This window comes from Apodemus sylvaticus, chromosome 9 (assembly GCF_947179515.1).
Source record: "Apodemus sylvaticus chromosome 9, mApoSyl1.1, whole genome shotgun sequence".
Taxonomy (NCBI): domain Eukaryota; kingdom Metazoa; phylum Chordata; class Mammalia; order Rodentia; family Muridae; genus Apodemus; species Apodemus sylvaticus.
Window position 1 is genome coordinate 33,475,847 of NC_067480.1, and position 14,378 is coordinate 33,490,224.

The window sequence follows — 14,378 nt, forward strand, 5'->3', positions numbered from 1 at the left end:
TCTAGACCTCCACGTCCTGGCTCCCTTATCCCCATCACCTGGATTGCGCACTGTTGCCCCCCTCCCCACCCCCAGAAGACGCATCCTGCATTTCAGGGGCACACCACTGGCTTCTGTGTCGCGCCCACTCCTCTCCACTCCCCACAGGCTCATCCGGACGACCCACGTGCAGCTCGACCCGGGGTTGGCGCCGCACCTCGAGCCCGGCGCGTCTGGCCGGCGCTTTCTGGGGACCCGAACCCCCTCCCCACCCCTACCCTCGCGAGAGGGCGGCATCCGGCGACCGCGGGTCTGGCGGGGGGCGTCCTGAAGTCCCCTGCGGTGCAGAGACGTTGCGGCCGGCTGCCACACAAAGGCGGCGGCGGGAAGGCGGGGCGGGGCGGGCCGGGGGGCGGGGGAGGCAGGAAGGGGCGGGGGCGGCGGCGGCGATAAAGCCCCCGCGCCGCCCGGCCGGCTAGTGCAGTGGTTGCACGGGAGCGCGGGCTGCACGCGTCACCGCCGCCTGTCCCTCACCGCCGCGCCGACCTCCCTCCGGGCTCCGGCCGCCACCTGGGGATCCAAGCGAGGACGAGTGAGTACCAGCTGCAGGGTCCCCACCGCTCGGAGGGGAGCCGGGGACTGTCCCCGGGGCAGCACCGCTACCGGGTACTGGGGTGGGAACTTTCTGGAACCGCCCCGGCCCCCGCTGCGAGCGCGCCTGGCTCCGGCGTCCCTGTCCCCGAGGGCTCCGGCGTCCAGGTGTGCCCGAAGCTGGCGGAACGCTCGCCGAGCTCGGCGTCGGTGGGTCCAGCGGGGCTGCAAACCGTGACCCTGAACCCGAGGCGTCTGGGCACTCATGGGTAGCACCGACCCCATACTTTGCCTGTGCGCGGGTCCCGGTTCTGGGCGGCCGGCTCTCACTTGTAACCTTTGCCTGAACAGTGTGGAGGTAGGCAGCGGTTTGGGGAAGGGCTTCAGTTCTCACTGGCCTTTGCAACAGGCTTATCCCTAGGATGCAGTAGCAGCTCTTGGCTATTTCTTATGTATTTTCATCATCTGTAGACCAGGGAATTGCGAGGCCGCTGAGTGACTCCAGGTAAGGTGAAAGTACTCAGGAATCCTGGGCGGAATTAGGTATTTAATTTGCCCCCACGATGAGCAGAGAGGGAAAGCTGCTATTACATAAGACAGCGCTCCACCTTCAGGTATTAGGGAAGGTGCTGTTGAGGATTTTTAGTGTTTTAATGAACAAAACAGAATCTCCGCGTGTCTCTCTTGAGAAATCTCCAAACGCGGCTGGATCTTGCTTTGACTACTTTGCTGAGAACGTTCCATATATTTAGCATGAACATAAAAAGGTGTTTGAAGGTTTAACTTTTCTCTTTCAAGCCAGGAGGCAGTTTACTTTTCTGAACTGTTCTAGAACAATTGATCTGATCATTTTGTACTTTGGAGATTTTGGAGCAGAATGGGAATACAGATAATGGGAGAACTGTCAGCGTTACTGATTTGTGTATCTGAAGCACACTTAAACACTGAAGGTGCTTTCAACACTTCCTGTGGCTCTAAAACAATAATTATACCCTGTTGGCAACATTTAAGCAAAAAAAAAAAAAAATATTCTCAAGAGCTTTGCCACTGATAATGGTTCCATTAACCATGGAGTTTTAGCTGTTTTTTTGTTTTGTTTTGTTTTGTTTTGTTTTTTTATCAGAGTAGTGTTTGAAAATTTTGTTCAGCTAAGGGTGACTCCTGAAGGTCATGAGCCGTCCATTTTTTTTTTTTTTACTTTGAAAGAATCTCCCATGAACTTGACAAATTAGCATTATAAGACAGCAATTGCTGACTCTCCAAAGGATGCTAATTTTCAGCCACACACAGGTGACTGTGTGGTCACAGACGGATTGAGATGGGAGACTTGGAAGGCTCCTGGACCCCCTTCTTCTAGCCAGCGCTTCTCCAGGGTTCGGAACTTTGGCCTTTTTCCTCCTGTGGTTGTGATGCTCTCGAGTCCATGGCCATGTCAGGTCCAGTGGTTTAGGCGCACTCTGTTTACTCAATCCTCTCAACATGCTCAAGATTTGCCCTCACCTGGAGGTGCTGTGCTTTTAATGTCAAAAACTCTGGCATCTGCTCGATGTAGTGATATATATGCTCAAAATCCCAGCGAGTGGGAGGCTGGAGCAGAAGGATTGCTGTGATCCTGAGCTACATGGTGAGCTTCAGATCAGCCAAGGCTACATAGGTGCGTGTGTGCGCACACACACACACACACACACACACAGGCAGACACACACACACACACAGGCAGACACACACAGGCACAAAGACACACATACACACTGACACATATACACACACACACAGGCAGACACACACAGGCACAAAGACACACATACACACTGACACATACACACACACACAGGCAGACACACACAGGCACAAAGACACACATACACACTGACACATACACACACACACACACACACACACAGGCAGACACACACAGGCACAAAGACACACATACACACTGACACATACAGAATCACATACACACACACAGGCACACACACACACAGACACACACAGGCACAAAGACACACATACACACTGACACATACACACACACATACAGAATCACATACACACACACAGGCACACACACACACAGACACACACAGGCACAAAGACACACATACACACTGACACATACACACACACACACATACAGAATCACACACACACACACACACACACACACACACCATTATCTTTAAACTCTAGGCTCCTTCCCATCCCCCAGACTCTCCCATTATAGTCTTCAATACAAAGGGTTTTTCTGATGCCTTCCATGCTTCAGGTTCTACAGGTGACCTAATGACCCATGTTCCTGAGAAAATAAAGGCCACCGGACTTATTCCACATGTCACCTCTGGGCCACCCTATAAGCATTTCCGTATTTACCTACTCATCTGCTCTGTCTCCCCAGACCTGTATGTGCCTGAAATTACTTGGTGGGGGTCATTTTTCCGCCTTTGCTAAATATAGCAACTTCTGTCTTCCTGAGATGATCGTTCTTATGGTGGAAAAACAGAAAAGCTTATCTATGGTAAATGCTGTGGTGTAGAAAGGCCGGGAAAATAATCAAGTTGAACTGGGAATTTGCAGAAGATGAAAGAGAAGGCTCCTGGTGTCAGTGACTAATGTCCCCAGCTGTATCACGAGTCCCAGCCCTCGCTCTGCTCAGGAATCTTACTCCTCTCCCTTACCTTTTGTGCATTCTCTCACCAGGAACCCCATCTATTTCAGCTGTAATGTTGCGTTGCTCTAACCTCCCTTGACCTGGCATTTTTTACCTTATCCCTGGTGATCACCAGACCACTCCGTGCTTCTTAAATTAGTTCCCACTTGCCCTCAGCCCCTGCCAGTCCCTCTAGAATGGAAAAAAAAAACTACCATTCCCTGCATGAGCTGTTTCCTGGGTGCTCAGCTGGCCTCTGTGTCTCCTGGGTGCCCAGTTGTCCTCTGTTCCATTTGACCCCAGGCACTCTTCCATGCCTTTCTCTAGCTCTCTCTTCCCTTCTGGTTTTCCTCCCCAGTACTCTGCCTCCCCCTAGTTAGGCTATCTGTAGAGTCTTTGGCTGAACCAGTTTCCCAGGCCCATTTCTCACCAGTATGATGAAGCGAGTCCCAGTTGAGCTAAGAGCAGTCTCCTATATCTCAGCTGGTTAGCAGCCTGGAGGTCTGAGACTGACTTTCTGTGTTTGCTCGCTGTGTGCAGGTGTTACATGTATGTGTGTGCACGCATGCGTGTGAAGGCCAGAGAACAACCTTAAGCGCCATTCCTCAGACACTGTCCATCTGTTTGTTTTGTTTTCTTTTGCTGAGATAAGATTTCTCAGTAGTTTGGAGCTCCACAAGCAGACTAGACTGCTCAGGGATCCTCTCATCCCTGCCCTGCCCCGCCCTTTCCCCCACCCCACCCCCACCTTCAGCCCTCTAAGACACTAGTTCTCAGCCTTCCTGATGGATGCTGCCACCCTTTAATATAGTTCCTCATGTCGTGGTGACCTCCAACCATAAAATTATTTTTGTTGCTATTTCATAACTGCAATTTTGCTACTGTTATGAATGGTAGTGAAAACATCTAATATGCGGGATATCTGGTATGTGACCCCCCCCATGAGTGGGTTGTTTGACCCCTCCCCAACCCCAAGAGGTCACGACACACAGGTTGAGAATCACAAATCTAAGCTCTCTCATCAGCCCCTGACTTTTTATGTCTGCCCCATATGTGCCTCATTAGCCAAAATTGATCCTTTTTATTTTTTTAATGACCACATAAGTCCCTCAAGGTATATAGGTGGGAACCTCTAGAAATGCGTAATCTCTGCAGATCCTGCCCCAGGAAGTCACAGTCCAGTTGCTTCTCTGTGCTGTGAGATCCCATAAGCCTCCAAATCTGTTTGCTTGCCCCTGCTTTTCTGCTTTGCTTTAGTGTGTAGAATGGCAGAGTGGTAAGCGGTGCATCACTTTCAGCCGGCAGACCTACACTGGCCTGAATGAAATGAACAGAAAATGAACTAATACTTAGCGATCTGGGGGGAACCTTGAGTATGTTGCTTCTCATAAAAGGCAGAAGATGCGGAACGTCACGAGGCTTACCTTCAGTGTGGTACCCCTCTGCAGATGCTCAGTTTCTAGCAGATGTCTGTGATAGACGGCTGCTTCTGGTCCCTGTGGACCTGTGGCCTCCACACTTAGATCAGCTCTGTGGCTTTGGAGTTAGTAACAGGGCTGGGACAGGTATTGGCCACCTGGGAGTCCCAGGGGCTTACTTTAAATTTCCACACATCAAGTTTTGCATCCTGTCAGTCTTCCATGTTGTTCCTGGCTCAGATCACTGCAGCCTCTGTCCATCAGCCTACATCCCTCCTGAAACAACCCAGTATCTCCCTCTTGGGTAAATTCTTTATTTACATTTCAAATGTTATCCCCTGTCCCGTTCCCCCCTCTCACCTCCAGGAAACCCCCTATCCCGTCCTCCCTCCTCCCCTTCCATGAAGGTGTTGCCCCACCCACCCCGCTCCCACCTCCCCACCCTCAATTCCTCTACACTGGAGCATCTATGGAGCCTTCATAGGACCAAGGACCTCTCCTCCCATTGATGCCTGACACAAGGCCATCCTCTGCTACATATGCAGCTGGAGAAATTGCAAAGCTTCTGTCAGGCAAAGGACACTGCCAATAGGACAAACCAGTAACCAACAGATTGGGAAAAGATCTTTACCAATCCTACAAGCAGTAGAGGGCTAATATCCAATATATACACAGAACTCAAGAAGTTAGACTCCAGAGAATCAAATAACCCTATTTTTTAAAAAATGGGGTACAGAGATAAACAAAGAATTTTCAAGGGAGGACACCACTCTTGAATGACATCGTTGTGTCAGGAGATCCCTCAGGTTGGAAGGTGAGTGCTGATGGTCTTTATGAGGGGGCTGTCCCTGAGGGTCTCAGAATGCTTTCACTGTGGCTCATACAGAATTCTGGTATCACCTTCTCTGTGTCCACACTGTAGCCTCTGCTGTTTCCACATATGCTTCCTTTTGGTTTGGTTAACTCACACCCCGGCAATACTGAGGAGACTGTAAATATGGAGTTACGATCCCAGAGATATGCAGTTCCCAAGGTCACACAGACCTTTCGCTCTCCAAGCCAGAGCCTGTGTGTGTTCATGGTGTTCAGGAAACTTTCCAGAATATTCTGGCAACTCTCTAGGCTGGCGGCCATCTGGTTACTTGATCATGGCTGTGCTCTTGTCTACCCTTCCTGCCTCTTTGCCATGTGCCCGTGTAGAATTTTGTTTCTTCCGCACTGACTTTCATGGGGTCCACAGACCAGGACACTGCACTGTGTCTTCCTGCCTTGGTCTACTTCTATTCCCTTCTTCCATTCTCACTGTCTGGCTAATTTCATCTTTTCCAAGCCCAGGTCTAGTTATCTCCTGTTCCAAAAGCCATTGCTGGTAATCACTGTTTCTAGCCCTTGGTGGAGTGTATACACACACACACACACACACACACACAGTGCATACACAGCTCCATGGTGCCAGCTGCTGCCTTGCAGTCAAATGCTTTACCTACTCTTGTGTTAATTGTATTTGCCCCAGTAAGGCGTGCAGGCTAATGGCTTTTAATAGATGTGTGAATGAAACCATCATTATGTTTTAAGAAGTCAGCTTCCTATCCCATGTGGAGCAGTGGCTGTATTTCAGGCTGAAGGGGGAAGCCTTTATAAGAGACCTCAACTTCTGGCTCTGGTCCTTCTCCTTTTAACATATTTTTTTTTTTTTACTTTCCTGTATGGATATGTGTGGATATGTGCATGTGTGCACAGTGGCCAGAGGACAACCTCAGATGTTTGTTTGCTGGTAGCCACCTTATTTTTTGAGAGTCTCTCATTGGCTTGAAGCTCATCAATTAGGCAGAGGCTACCTGGCCAAAGAACCCTGGGGGTCCTGTTGTCTCTATCTCCCTAACTGGGACTACAGGTGTATTCCACCATGCCTGACAGTTTTTGGTTTTTTTTTTCTCTTAAACATGTACTCTGGTGGATTGAACTTGGGTCCTTGAGCTTACTGGGCAAGCGGTCCTGTCTTCATGTTTTAAAGTGTGCTGAGGACCATGTGTTTTGAGGGGGAGCATCAGGGAACAGAAGCAGTACAAAAATGCTGCTCTGCCTGCGTCCACCTGGATCGACCTCCTGACCCTTCTCAGCCCACTACCGTCTTCCTGGAGATCTGCTGGCTGGGGTGTACTCTACCTCCCAGGGTGTGTCTAAGGAGGGAGGATTCATCGTGGTTTATTTTTCCCTAGCATTGCTGATGATGGTGTATACCTTCTTGGTGACATTATTTTTCTTTTCTTCTTTTGTATTTTTGCTTAATTCATCGTGGTGCTGCCTCTCTTCAGCCAAATTTGGTGTAAAGGACCCTGGGCTGCAGAGGGTGTGGGCTGGGCTGCTGACAGCCTAGCCGTGTAGAACTGTTTCCTTCTGTATACAGCGGCTATTCGCTGAAGTAAATGACATCCACGGTGTCTTATTAAATGTCTTATAGATTTTTAGAAATCTATACCTTCTTGGCTTTCCTTCCTAATCTAAGTTACCATAACTATCAAGTCTAGGTGACTTTTTGTTCTTTTGTGCATTATTCTGTGCTTATAGAACACGACGTTCCAGTCTATCTCTTTTTTTTCTAATCCTTTAAGGTCATTTAGCATTAGAACTGAGGAATAGCATCATGAGCCAAAGAGAAGATTTAGTTGATGTTTCTACTCAGAGGCGGTTATGAAATTGTTAAATGAATTAGGGGTTCTATGGTTGGGTCTTTTCTGTGAGCCCGCTCCCCACATATAAATGTTCCCAGTCCTCTCTTCCAAACCATCTTTCTTCATGAATAGATTGCATGCCTGGGGTGGAAATCAATGTTGGTTAAAAAAAATACCCTTGGGTACTAAAGGGAGTCAAGCACAGTAAACTGCATCTTAAGGTTATTTCTTGTCTGTAAGTTCCCAATTTGTCTTAAGGATGCTGAAAGAAAGCTCACTACTATTTTATTATTCTTTAGAGAAGCGCCATCTTCTACTGAATCGGCTGGATCTTTTATGGAGTCCACAAGTCTCTGCTTTATTTTACTGTTTGATTTCTAGATCTGGAATTAAACCTAGGCTGGAGAAGTCAGCATCCTTCCTCAATTCCTGTTTACCAGGAATGGGCACCAGCAAGGCCCGAGCAGCCCTCTCTTTGTAATTCTGTTGATGTACTTTGACAAGCAGGTCCTCCGTTTCATCTTTGAATCTCCCTCTTAAGGTTGCATGGGCACCCTAGATCCTGATCAGATCAGGAACACCCAGACCTCTGCTACTGGTTGACCTTAGACCTTATCTTTACATCAGAAGATAAATGATGGAGAATGGGAATCCACTGTGCTGTGCTGTTCTTATCAGCTGATTCTGAGAAGGAAAAAAAAATGTGGACAAAATTGTAACACACACACACACATACACACACACTGAGAAAGCTGCAGGCTTTTCGTGCTGTGGTTGTGAACCTTGGTAGATACACTTGGCTTTTATCCCTTTGCCTCCCTGCTCACCGACAGCTCCAAATGAGGATTTTGGTTAAGGAATTTCTCTTGAGAGCAAACCAAAAGTAGCATCAGAACCTGCCACCCTTCTGCCCATCCTCCTCTATGGAATTTCAACCAACGTAGCTATGGGAAAAATCCTGGAAATGGGTTTGGGTAGCAAGAGAGTTTATAGCAAACACAAGACACACTTGCGATGAGTGAGGTGCAGCTGGGGATGTGACTCTAGGGTCAAATGTCTGTCCATCCTGTGGAGCCCTAGTGAACCGGGAACAAGAGAGGTAACCGCCTATAAGGTTAAACTACAAAGCCAAGTGGTTACATCTTCCATCCAGGGAATGCCTGTAGAAATAATGGAAATGTTTTCTTGTAAAAAGTGTTCTTTGGGGTTTTTTTTCTTCATAGTTTGAATATGGATCTACCTGAGAGGTTCTCCAGTTGAGGTTTTGGTCTCTGTTCAGATCATATCAGTAGCTGTTAACACCCACATTACCTTTCCCTTACAGTGCAAGACCCTAATCAAAACAACTCCAGTAGAAACGTGTTTTGTAGGGGCTCTGCCTTTCCTGACCCTCAGATCTTACTCTAGAATTGAAACAAGAGACTCGGGCCTGGAGGTTCACCTCTCCCCTTTGTTTCTTCCCTCTTCCTCACGTGATGACAACTAGCCCCAGGTCTATCTCCCCAGATCCCCTGCATGAAGAGGGAAGGAGCTTTCCTGCCAGTTCTAGTTGGGAGGGAAAATTCTGGGAGGAAATCTGATTGGCTCAGTCTGGCTACTTGCCTTTCTCTGCACCGTTGGCTGCAGTTATGAGAACAGGGTTCTTAGGAGCAGCTGAATCGGAATCAGGTATCAGGCTGGGGTAAGGTATTCTAGGCAGGCAAGTTATCTTCAGTTGGCCGAGGCTCTGTGGGCTCCTTGGCCATGCCGCCTGCCTCTGGAATAGGTGCTGAAATCTCTTCAGTGATGAGAGAAGAATGGAAAATCTCCTGTGGCCATGATCATACAACCTGTCCCCATCCATGACAGTGTGAGGTCTGTAAGCCTGTGAATGTGAGCTGATAGCAGGGATCGCAAAAACTTAGATCGCTTCTCTGCAGTATTTATGTCCTCTCGAAAAGAAGACCTCCAAACTGCACCCTTCCTTTCGAGCTTCGGCCTTTTCCACAGGGCCACGATCTCCCAGGCCCATGAGGGAGGAAGAGGCCAACACTTTTATGTTGTTTGAAGTGGTGTGTCAGTGTCATTTGGCCTCCCAGATTCTTCCTTAGCCATGTGTCCTAACCCCACCCCCCTCCGAGACTGGAGTCTAAAATTAGTGCTGACCTTTGGCTAGAGAAGCTAGAATGTATTTACACATAGTTGTAAGGACCAATTTTAGCCTGAGGCGATTAAAAACCGCCACAGGACCAAAAACTGAGTGTAGCGTTTTTTTTTTTTTCCAAATCCAACTGTTTGGGGCAACTTTATACTTTATTCAAAACTTGCCACTTCTATGTAGCAGAGATCCTCCCCTCCCCCTTCCTCTTCTCTCTCTCCCCCTTTCCACTATTTTACTCTTCTAGATTTGGAGTCTGGTAGCCTTTGGTTTGAGTCCTGATCCCATTGGTTGCAAGCAGGAGAACATAGCTAAGTTTCTGAGCTTTCCCAAGCCCCAGCTTTGCAAGCTGAGCATGAAGGTAACTGGCTCTGGAGTTTCGTGAGGACATAGTTGAGAACACATCTTAGGTAGGTGCTGCACACAGTAGTGGAATGGAGTCTATCATGACGCAATCATAGTTTTGGATTGTGTTTGCCACAGTGGTATTAGTGAGCGTTTGGCTTCCCCGGGATTCCTGTTCTGTGTGTCTCTGACCTGATGTGTTACCTGCCCTGTGTATTTGGCATCATTTCTCTCTTGTCTTCCATCCTGTGATGCTCAGTTGGTGGCAATCCTTCTAACTGGTGTCAAGTCAACAGAAGCATCTCCTCTAATAGAGGAAGTGCCTCTAGGAGAAAGGATTCCAGATACACAGATTTTCTCTACTTTATTGAGGCAGGGTCTGCCACTGAGCCTGATTGTGGCTCATCCAGCTGGCTGGCTTGCCCTGGGGAAACTCTGTATGGGCAACCTGAGTGTATGCTGGGGTTACACATGGACCACCCCTCCCAGGGCTTTAAGAGGGTTCTGGGAATCTGAACTCTTCTCATGCTCCTGTAACCAAGAGTTGACCCAGGATCATCTCACCAAGTCAGAAAGCTGTGTCAAATGTCTTTAGAACACATGGTCATTTAATTATGTTTGGATTCCCTGAATATACAAGAGTTCTAAGAATGTTTGACTCAAAAGTATTCCCAGATCAGACATGCATTTTTTGCTGTAGTTGATAGAGTTGTCATAGGGTTTTTCTGGCACTTAGCCATTTGAGACTTAACTACAACGCTCTGAGTATGTTGCCTGCATCTGAGTTGTTGCTCTGACGATGGCTTGGAAGATGTCATGAAGGTTTGGCGTGGTGGCTCACTTAATTATAAAAAGAGGTCTCTTTCTAAAGACATGAATTTTCCTTCTGAAATTAATTTGCTAAGAGATTTACATCACCTACTGCCAAATCTATGTTAGTTTTTTAATACGACATACTGGATAAGATAGCAATTTAGAAGACTGGCCAAAGATGCTCAGATATTCATAATAATCCTATTCCTGTGCAGCAAGGTGGTAAATTATGAATATCAAGGTGCTGATCACACAAATGTGAATTAATTCAACATAGTTGAAGAGCTGAAAACACAGTTGTTCCCACAGGTTTGCATCGCTTACTTGACAAGTTTTTTTGGTATGTGTGTGCAAGGTAAGTACACCTTTTATACGTATGCTGGTTAAGTTATGATTTCATGATCTGCCTTCCATGTTGTAGTCATGTGTGTATCTTATCTGTGGTGTGAGGACCAACAAACCTCTCATGGTCTTCTGAGTTTGTTTTTGTTGTACCTGGCATAGAGGAGCTGAAGAGAGGTTTCAAGCAGAAGGAAGTGAAGAATTGCAGATGATCAGTACGTCAAGTGCTGCTAGGCACACTCTACACGTGACTTTGAGGAGCCTTAATGACACTTAGCAGTGAGATGGGTGTGGGTCAAAGTTCATAGTGAGAAACCATGAGCCGTAGATGTGCAGAGCAGCTCCCTCAGACACTCATGGAGTGAAGAGACTAGAACCATGTGTCCCTTGTGGAGGGGATGCTTTACTCTGAATCACTGTTTTCAATGGCTGAGCAACAGGGCAAGACTGCTCGGATAAGAAGTCAGGACATTGCTGGGCAGGGAGACACTTTGGGAGTCAGATGAACTTGGGTTTAAATCCCAGCTCCACATGTAATTGCTGTGCAGCCCATGTCAAGTATTTACCTCTCTGTGCTCTCTTTCCACATGTGGAAAGTACACACAGTCAGGACTTCCTCCCTTTTTGTAGGGAGGGCTTGTGTCTGTCCCATTTTGCACTGAAAGAACTGGAAAATGCAGGAACTTAAATCCATGTCAAGGTCAGGGATGTGAGGGAACTCCCCTTTCTCATTACTGTTACCTGTTACTATTACCTCCATATGTCAAGTCTGGATACAGCTTTGCAGGAGACTCCCCTGCCAGTTTCCTACCTTTTTGGACCCTTTGGCTTGCAGGCTGTTCTCGTCCATTCCCTAAAAATATATGGCCAAGTTAGACCCCCCACTTCGCCAGTCTATATTTATTCCCATCATCCTGAAGAGGAATCTGTCAAAAGTAAAAGAAATTCTACAAATTGGCTCTTGATGTGCGAGCCCCTCCTATAACATCCAGAAATTAAATGACAGTCCTGTTACTTAAATTCAATCTAAGGGTCAGGTTTCGAGCACCTGCTCTGGTGTATGGACAGGACAGGCATCGGCCTTGGAGGTTCTCATCCATTTAGGTTGGAACATGTCTGTGTTCAAGTTAACTGGTGTATCACAGTGGCAGAAGGGAAGCAACCATGGAATGTTCTAGAAGATGCAAAGCAACAGTGAAGGGGCTGGACAAGTGGCTCAGTCAGTAAAGTGCTTGCTGCACAAATGGAAGGACCTCTGAGTTTGGGTCCCCATTGTCCATGTAAAATCTACAATATGTATCTATCATCGCAGAATTTAGGAGGCAGAGAGACCGATCCCTGAGGCTAGTTGTTCTAGTGGGTATGGTTAAGCTTGAGGCTCAATAAAAGACTCCATACCAAAAAGCAAGACAGCAAGCAATAGAGAAGGACATCTAAGATTGATCTTTGGCCTCTACACTTGAACACGTGGGCTAGCCCAGCTGCACACACCTTCATGTATACCACACAGAAACACACATGAATACATACAGGTGTGTGTGCTCAGAAGTCAGTGAGGGTTCCGTGGAGCTGTTTTGCTTTTTATCTTCATGCCCTGTGCTGATTACCAGAGCAGACTTGATCCTACGACCTTCATCTTGCCCTTGGTCCTTCCCTGGGTTAGTCATAACCTGGCAAAACTAATGGGTGCTAAGGAGGTGTTTGGCAGGTCAGATTGGGTAGTGGTCAGTGTGGACTGACTTGTTGAGAAGCCTTCACTGAACTCTCTCCTTTCTATGTCTCTTATGAAAGCAGTCTACTGAAGTAGTCTGTGATCCAGAGAAGCAGACAAGCGCCTGATGTCCCTGGAACCATGGGCTGGGAAGGCTTCGCTGTATCTGTCAAGTGGTCAGGAGGAGACTGGTTGAGGGTGGTTCTGTAGATGAGGAACCCAGACTCTCCCCCACCCCTGAAAAATGCAAGCAAGTGACAGGATTTCTTCTGTGGTGGGAGGTCAGTGATAGCCAGTTCTTAGTCAGCTAGCTGGCTGGGAAACTTCACAGTGCTCATGAGAAACCCTTCATGCCTACAAGTGACTTAAATGTCACGAGGATGTCTGTGAGGTGAGTCTGTGCATTGCTGATGAGTGTGGGAATCTAGATGCCCTGTGGGAAATACTGTCCTTGTCTCCTTTACTTGTAGGCTTGCAAAATTCCATGTGCCATAAACATTGTAGAGTTGTTTGGTATTGATTTGTTTCTGCCAAGAATTGTTGGCTTCTTTGTGGCTGACTACAAGGTAGACAACTCCTTTACAGAGGAGAAATTAGTTTTCACGCAAAAGGATAAACGTTTTAGTGGTCGACCTTGGAAAGTGTGAAGTGTTGTTCACAGGAAGCTGGTACTTGTATTCAGTATGCATGGTTACAAGAACAGGCACATGTGGAACTGTGGGCACACACACATCTCCGGGCAAGGTGTACAGGCAGCAGATGGTGCCTAAGCAGTGCTATCCACGGGCGATACAATGGAAACTCCCTCTGTGAAAGAGGCTTGAAGCTTAGAGACTGGCTGGATGTGATATGAAGAACTTCCCCAAGATTGTCCTGCAGGGAAAAGGAGACTGCTATCGAGTGCAGTCCATCTCCGTGTTGTGTTCAACAGCAAGTTCATTATTCAGCATTCACAGAGGGAAATAGCTGGGTGGAATTCAGGAGCAACTGGTTGAGAGTGAATGAAAAAGGCACATTAGCCTGACATCCTGCCAATCATCTTGTACCTGAAGAAGTATTGAAGGTTGCACGATGAAAAGGGAACTATTTTTTTTTAAAGGAGGCACAGGCATGCTAGAGCTATAGGACCACAATTGCCAGCTAATTGAATGTGATAGTTATGGTCGTATCCATTGCAATGACAGATAATGTCCAAATATGTAGCATGGTTCAGACTCCTTAGGAGGTCATTCTCCACATGCCTGAAGCCCAGAGTGGGTACGACTGTGTGAACTCAGCCTTCTAATACTTCGTGGCTTTATTTGACCAGTGCTCATCAGTCATTATGCTGGTCAGTTTTGAGATGGTAGCAGCAGACAGATCATGAAGCATTGCATGATGGCCCAGGCCTGGGAACAGCATAAACCATCTCTCCTATTTTGCTAAGTATTCACGCTTAAGTTTTCTTGGACTTTCATCATAGGCCAAGAAACATCATCCAGTTCTGGGGATATGATGATGAGCAAGTGGATTACCTGGTATCCTGGTTAAGGTTACTATTGCCATGATAAAACACCATGACCAAAGTCACTTAGAGGGACGGGGTTTATTTCAACTTACACCTCCAGGTAACAGGCCATCACTGAGGGATGTCAGAGCAGGAGCTTAGAGGCAGGAACTGATGCAGAGGCCATGGAAGAGTGTTGCTTAGTTGATTGCTGCTTGCGACTTGCTCAGCCTA

At 47.4% G+C, this 14,378-nt stretch overlaps 1 protein-coding gene across 1 annotated transcript in view; it reads left to right on the plus strand.

Moving 5' to 3' along the window:
* The first annotated feature begins 440 nt into the window (after window positions 1-440).
* The window catches only part of Serpine2 (serpin family E member 2), a 64,770-nt gene continuing 50,832 nt past the window's right edge, over window positions 441-14,378 (plus strand). Inside the window, exon 1 of the mRNA XM_052193426.1 lies at window positions 441-571. The gene's annotated coding sequence lies outside the window, so the exon portion shown is untranslated. The remainder of the gene's footprint in view (window positions 572-14,378) is intronic.